This window comes from Camelina sativa, chromosome 4, assembly GCF_030686135.1.
Source record: "Camelina sativa cultivar CO46 ecotype springtype chromosome 4, ASM3068613v1".
In the NCBI taxonomy this organism is placed as follows: domain Eukaryota; kingdom Viridiplantae; phylum Streptophyta; class Magnoliopsida; order Brassicales; family Brassicaceae; genus Camelina; species Camelina sativa.
In genome coordinates this window covers 4,745,273-4,753,115 of record NC_141883.1, presented here as the reverse complement: position 1 = coordinate 4,753,115, position 7,843 = coordinate 4,745,273, and the positions used below count along the sequence as shown (strand labels likewise).

The following is a 7,843-nucleotide window of genomic DNA, read 5'->3' as shown; positions in this document are numbered from 1 at the left end:
TCTGAAATAAATGTAATTTTGATGTCCATTGGGCTGTTGAGATTCAATAATTGTTCAAGCATATTTTGAAAACAATTTTGAAAGCTTTATCCTCCCAAACACTACATGACTAGTGACTTTATATGTATTGACTCTGACTTGTGTTGCCGTGGTAAAGACGTTTTCCTGTTTTATAGTCTGGCGTGAATACTCTGTTTCAACATCACCAAAAAATATAGCACAAAACAAAACAGAGGAAAACGAAAACAATGTCAATGCTTTTGTATTTTCATGTTGTTTCTCTTAGCGTTAATGTTGGGAAATAAAATCAAAGAATCGAAACGAAATCTTTCTCAGAACCCATCGAAGCTTCCGATCATCGGAAACCTACACCAGCTTCAAGATCGTCCTGATATCATCAACTCTCTCTTAGATATGATACATATAAACAAGAGCATGATTGATACATATAAACAAGAGCATGATAAATCATTCAAGCTCACCATTGATCATCTAAAAGGTATCATCCAAGTAAGCAAACAAATCTCTTTACTTTCTCATTCTCGAATATAACCTATATATATATATATATATATATATATATATATATATGTTAGAAAAAGTCCCACGCGATGCGTGGGTAAAATAAATATAATGAAATATGTAATATTTTGAAATCAGAGAGTATTCCGATGAGCGGTTTAGAGCCATTAAAGTTTCGGGAGACAAGTTACTGGTGGTATTTAGACGGGCGAGGGGTGTGGATATTTAGATTGCAAGAGGTCAATGCGAGTAGATTTGATTATTTTTCCTATAAAATTATATGATGTTATCCTTGGTATGAATTGGTTGGATCGGTACAAAGTGCATCTGGATTGTCACCAGGGGAGAGTAACACTTGAGGGATTCGGAGGGAAGTTGATATTCATGGAGTGAGACCGAATTTAGGGTATCTCGTCATCTCGGCCATGTAGACAGGGAAGACCATCGAAAATGATTGTGAGGCCTATTTGGTTACTGTAGCTATGTCGGAGTCAGTGAGACAGGCTACGGCTGGAGGTATTCGGGTGGTTCAAGAATTTGATGATGTGTTTTAGTCGTTGCAGGGATTACCACCATATTGGCCTGATCTTTTCATGATTGACTTGGAACCGAGATCAACATCGTTAACTAAGATGCCTTACATCATGACTTCAACAGAGATGACAGAGTTGAAGAAGTAGTTGGAGTGAAATATACAAAATTTGGAACTAATATATATATTTAGTTATTTAAAGATACATGCAATGTTAATTAACATAGATATATTAATTGAAAATTGAAAATTTATTAGGTTTTATGAATTATTATCTAAAACTAATTTTATCTTAAAATTTTGTCAACATGATCAAAAGGAACAAATTAAAATATTAATATACAATAGAAACCTTTTGTTTTATTTCAATTTGTAAAAAACATATGCACCATTTCTTTGACTGTTAGATTTCAAATTTGAAATTGTATATGTGGTTTGTGTGTAAATTGTAAAATTTTCATTACTTTCAAAGTTATCAAATTGAGAATGTTTTGATTAGTTAGTGAGATTAACATATATGAATGAACTATTTTTTTAAAGAACATACAATGATGTGAAGTCACATACATATTTATTTTGTACACCTTCTTTTGACTCTCACCGTAGTTTACTATTTAGCACATAAGTTTTTTTCCATTTTGTGAGGAGAAAAAGTACATAAATGTTTAATCTAGATGTGCAGAAAATATTTTTTTTTTAACTTGACCAAAAAGAAACCAAGTGTGTACATATATGAGAAATGTTTGTATATTAAAATTTGAAACTAAATGAAAAAGATAAAATAAAGCAACCACAGATTAAAATAAAAAGTGAATATGATATTAATCAGTATCAATCTGGAAAGAGCCTAGATATGTATTCAATGAACATTAGGCTGTTTATGTTCATCATTTGGCTGTTTATGTTTATGTCTCTTTTGACTGTTTATGTTTATGTCTCTTTTGACTGAGAAACGAAACTACTTTTAAAAACTAATATGAATTTTAGCAACTTAGCAAAATATACATGTTAAACAACTTTTGCAAACCTCAAAACATGAAGAAGAAGTATAAACTAAAGATAAAGAAGATAGACATACGAAAAATTTCATCTAAAAGTAAGAAGATACCATTTGTTTTACATTCTTCATCTAGTCATTTCTAATGACGAATCATCTTTCACATGTTCACTGCATATGCTATAAAATTTTGACTTGTCCTATTTGTTTGAAAACCTACAAAAATCACCCCAGAAAAAAAAATGGAGTTGTTTTAGTTGAATATAAAATTGATAGTACAAAATTTAGAAAATTATTTTACAGATAGAATATGATGTTGGATCAAGACCTTTACTTGATATTTATAGATACTTTTTATGCAATGATACTTCATTTGTATCATGAAATGTTTTTCAGTGTCTTTTTGTCAAACATCATGGGTTTTATATATTGTTACATTTTAATAATAAATATAATTGTGTGGGAATTAATACATTAAAGTGTATTAATATGATGACTGTTTTATTTGTTTTCTTTTTTTTGGCAAACATCAAGAGAGTTACATTTTAAAGAATTAATATGCAATAAGTTGTGATTCTGATTATTATTATTTTGAAGTTATTTTAAATACAAAAAAATTACTCTTTAAGCTCAAAATTATGAAATATCATATTTTTAATATCTTGGAATTAATTTATTTTATATATTGAATTCAGTTTAGATGGAAGAATTGATTTTTATGCCAAAATTAAGAAATTTTATATTTTATATCTTTAAATTATTTATAATAAATGAATTGATCTTTTGATGTAAAACTTGTGAAATTAATTTATATGGTAATTATATAACTACTAAAAAGATATTAAAATTGATAAGATATTTTTTTAGTATAAAACTATATTTAAATTTAAAAATATTAAAAATAGTGTATTTAAATCTGATTGTAATTGACAAATGTCAAAATAATACAATCTAACGTCTTTATTATATAAGATTCTTAAATCTAACGTCTTTTGGTTGACATAGAATATTTATCTCCTGGAGTAGACACCATTCAAGCTCACCATTGAACTCGTTAGAAACCCTAGGGTGATGAAAAAAGCTCAAGACAAGATCCTAACTTGCATTGAATCTAAACATGAAGAAAGAATCGTGGAAGAAGATCTCAATAAGCTTCAATACATGAAGCTTGTCGTGAAAGAAACCTTAAGATTACACCCACTAGCTTCATTCCCAACAGAAACAATGAGTCATATCAAGATTCAAGGCTAAGACATCAACATGGGAAAATCCGGAAGAGTTTAATACAGAGAGGTTTATGGATTTTCTTGTGGACTACAAAGGACACAGAGCTTTGAGATGTTACCCTTTGGTTATGGTCGTAAGACCGTTGAATTGGGAATCTTGAACTTGCTTTACTTCTTTGACTGGATAATGCCAGAGGAGAAGAAAGATATGGACATGGAAGAAGCTGGTGATGTCGCAGTTGAGAACAAAGTTCTTCTTGATCTTCTTCCTATTATTCGCCATCGACAGGGCCATTGAGTTGTTGAAATTGATGTTTACGCTATTATTTTAATGTATTGGTCCATGTTCAGATATCTTACACAATACACATATCGAAGATAATTGTTTTGGACCTCTCAAAAGCTTATCTTCACAAAGACACAAAAAATAAATGAGATGTTGCTTTATATCATCAAAAAGATAACACAAATTTGAGAAAAAAAACGAAAACAATGTTAATTCCATTGTATTACTTCTGGTTTATACTTCTTGCCGCTCTTTTCTCGTTAATATTCATTGAGAAAATCAAATACTCGAAACAAAATATTCCTCCGAGCCCACCTAAGCTTCCGATCATCGGAAACCTACACCAGCTTCAACGATTGTTTCATAGATGTCTTCACGATCTTTCCACGAAACATGGACCCGTGATTTAGCTCCGTCCAGGTTTTGTCCAAATGGTGGTTATCTCATCGAGCGAAGGAGCTGAAGAAGCTCTTAAAACTCATGACCTTGAATGCTGTAACAGACCTTTGACGAACGCCTCATCAAAATTCTCGCGTGACGGTAAAGATATAGCATTTGCGCCATATGGTGAGGTTTCGAGAGAGGTGCGCAAGATTTCTTTTCTCAACTTTTCCAGCACGAAAAAGGTCCGATGTTTTAGGTACATCAGAGAGGAAGTGAATGATCTCACTACAAGAAAACATGCCATTTGCGACGACCGTTTGTGACTGATTGTTTAGTCGCAAATATTTGCGACGGTTTTGCGACTATTTTAATACCGATTAACGACCATACAAAATACGGAAGTAAAACCATCGCAAATTTACGACGAAACAATAAAGTCACAAAAACGTCTCACCTTTGCGACCGAATATATACTCTTTTGTAACTGATATTATTTCGTCGCAAAACAAGATGCATTTTGTGACTACTTTGCAACTGCAATTTTGGTACGTGAGAGCCGTCACAAATAAGTCGCAAAATAGAGACTTATTTGCAACGACTTTTTGGAGTATCATTTAGTAGCAAAGTCGTCGCTGCATGTCGGCAAAAAACGTTGAGAATGTGGAAGATATTGTATTCAACTTTTGCGACTACATTGAAAACAGTCGCAAAAGAGTCGCACCATGTCGGCAAAAAACGTGCTTAAAGTGTGTTAGGTGAACTGAAATTTTGTGACTCTTTCTATAATAGTCGCAAAACAGTGGCAAAATTTCTCTTATATATATGCCACCACTTCTTCTTTCATTTAAGAAACAAAAAAACGGGAGAAAGAAACAAAAAAAAAACGTGAGAAAGAGAAAAAAAAAGAGAGAGGAAGAAAAAAAAAAAGAGAGAAAAAAAAATAATAATAATGTGGAACAATCCTTCAAGAGCATGGATGTACAATCGGATCGATCCGTTCACTAATCATATCTCATCGGATTATTCGGCGGGTGTGGAAGAGTTCATCGATTTTGCCTGTAGCCATGCACAAAATAGCAGAGGTAGGTTTTACTGACCTTGTGTAGTATGTCACAATTCGAAGTCTTTGAAAGCTGCCTCTGTTTCGAATCATTTGCTAAGTAGGGGGTTTATGCCTAACTATTATGTATGATATGAACATGGTGAAGATTATGATGTTGTTGGGGAGGGAACTAGTAGTCATTATGCTAATAATACAGATTATGCTAGTGCTAGTGAACCAATAGGATTGGATGGGGAGAATATATATGCTGGGATGGTGAATGATGCATTTCATGGTTCTGTACCATATAACGAGTATCATGAACATGAAAGTGGAAATGATCATGTTCATGAACAACCCACCCAAGAAGCAAAACGGTTTTATGATATGCTAGCTGCTGCAAACACGCCACTGTATGATGGATGTCGGGAAGGGCAGTCGCAGTTATCGTTGGCAGCTCAGTTCATGAACAATAAGGTCGACTACAATTTGTCTGAAAATTGTATGGATTCATGGACAGGACTGTTTACGGAGTATTTACCAGAGGGTAATCAGGCAACCGGTTCATACTATGAGACGGAGACTTTGATGCGAAAGCTAGGATTACCGTGTCATACATATGATGTATGTATAGATTACTGTATGCTCTTTTGGAAAGATGATGAGAAGTTGGAGCATTGCAAGTTCTGCGGCAAACCAAGGTATAAGGCTAGTGAAAGAAAAACAAAAATACCGTTCAGTAAGATGTGGTATTTACCGATTGCGGAAAGGCTGATGGTCAAGAAACTGAAGGAATCGGCTCTGAAAAAGTCTAAGGTAGATTTGAGCCAAACACTTTATTGTCTACTTGGAAGTGTCATATGTAGAGCCACCTTTGGACAAAGTTTCTACGAAAGCAAGCATATCAATAAAGACAGGATCAAAGATTTAATGTTTGAGTTCCAGAAAGTTGGGTCTCTCAGTAGTTCTGATCTTTTCCCTTATGGTTTGGGATGGTTTATGGACTTTGTGTCAGGACAACAGAAGAGACTTCGTAAAGTTCTCTTTGAGGTTGATACATTAATGGATCATTTAGTTGACGATCACTTGAAGAACCCTGAAGAGAAAACAAATCAAGATCGCCCTGATATTGTTGACTCGATTCTGAATACTATGCATAAAAAAAAGCAAGATGAATCATTCAAGCTCACCATCGATCATCTCAAAGGAATCATCCAAGTAAGCATATAATGTTCACAAGATGTGTCAAAATTCATGGGGTTTTTTTTATATATAATTTATCTCCAAATTCTTTTATGTATTACGTACCGTAGATTTTTTCACATACTTTTATTGATGCATGTGAAAATCCTAACACAACTCATATTAAAAGCTGTCAAATTTTATGACTCTTTATTTAAAAATTAATTGAAAATGAAAAGACTTTGGTTCATATATGTATATGTTAGATTATATAAATTTTATTTTCGATGTTGAAATCTTGACAAAAATTTTGAATATTAAATGCCCTTAACCACTTTCTATGATTGTTGATCTAGGAAATATATCTTGCTGGAGTAGACACAAGCGCCATCACCATAATTTGGGCAATGGCAGAGCTTATTACAAACCCGCGAGTGATGAAGAAAACTCTAGACGAGATCCGAACTTGCATTGGAATCAAACAAAATGAGAGAATCGAGGAAGAAGATACCCATAAGCTCATCACTTGAAACTTGTGATCAAAGAAACATTAAGACTATACATAATACATCCAGCAGCTCCGCTTTTACTTCTAAGAGAAACAATGGCTCAAGGCTACGACATTCCTTGCAAAACCCTTCTTTTGATCAACGCATGGTCAATAGGACGAAACCCTAAACTCTGGAGAAACCCTGAGGAGTTTAATCCGGACAGGTTTATAGATTGTCCTATTGACTACAAAGGAAATAATTTTGAGATGTTACCATTTGTTTCTGGTCGGAAGATATGTCCAGGGATGGCTTTTGGGATTGCGACCGTCGAATTGACACTACTGAACTTGCTCTACTTCTTTGATTGGAGATTGCCTGAGGAAAGTAAAGATATAGACATGGAAGAAGCTGTTATACCACCATTGTTAAGAAAGTTCCTCTTGAGCTGATCCCGGTTCCTTATCCTTGAATGATGGCTTAAACAGGTAAAATGATGTGTATAATTGTACCTTGAGCCTGCTTTACCTCTCCAGAAATTTGAGTTTCAAGGGCCTTAAATATTTCAACTAAATTTTTTTTAGGCCATACCGGGAATAAGAGTTTTGTGAAGTCTAGACAACACTTAATATCATTTGGTTTAATCATTTAGCATTTAAAAATTTGGGTCTTGTTAAAGTAATAGATTTGAGGGGAAAGCTTGTATTATTCCATAGACATAATTGAGTATATATATAAGATATACAACTTGGTAAACAAGCATTAGGTTATAACCTAATGGACTTCTAATGGGTCTCTAATGGGTAATGGACATCCACTAAATCATACATAACACTCTCTCTTGGATGTCCATTGTAAATGAATAATTGTAAATGCGCGTAAGATGTTGCCTCGTTAAAAACCTTACCAGGAAAACCCAATGGGAAAAACCATGGTTAAGGGAAAAAGAGTGCAGCGCGTTTTTACTCCCCCTCTTGAGTATGTCACTTGAAATCTTTGAAATGTCGCAATCCAATATGATGAAGTAACTTCTTGAAATAGTGGTTGAAAAGGCTTTGGTAAATTGTTCACCAAATCTTCACTTAAACAAATTGGTAGGACATGTATATCACTGTACATCACCATTCTTCTGCAGGCTATTGGTCCCTTAAATGACTCATCTTGATCATTATCTTCGTTTCTCA

At 33.6% G+C, this 7,843-nt stretch overlaps 1 pseudogene; it reads left to right on the top strand.

The window, feature by feature from the left end:
• Positions 1-3,769: 3,769 nt before the first annotated feature.
• On the top strand, positions 3,770-7,131 carry LOC147945390 (cytochrome P450 71B3 pseudogene; annotated as a pseudogene).
• Positions 7,132-7,843: the final 712 nt, after the last annotated feature.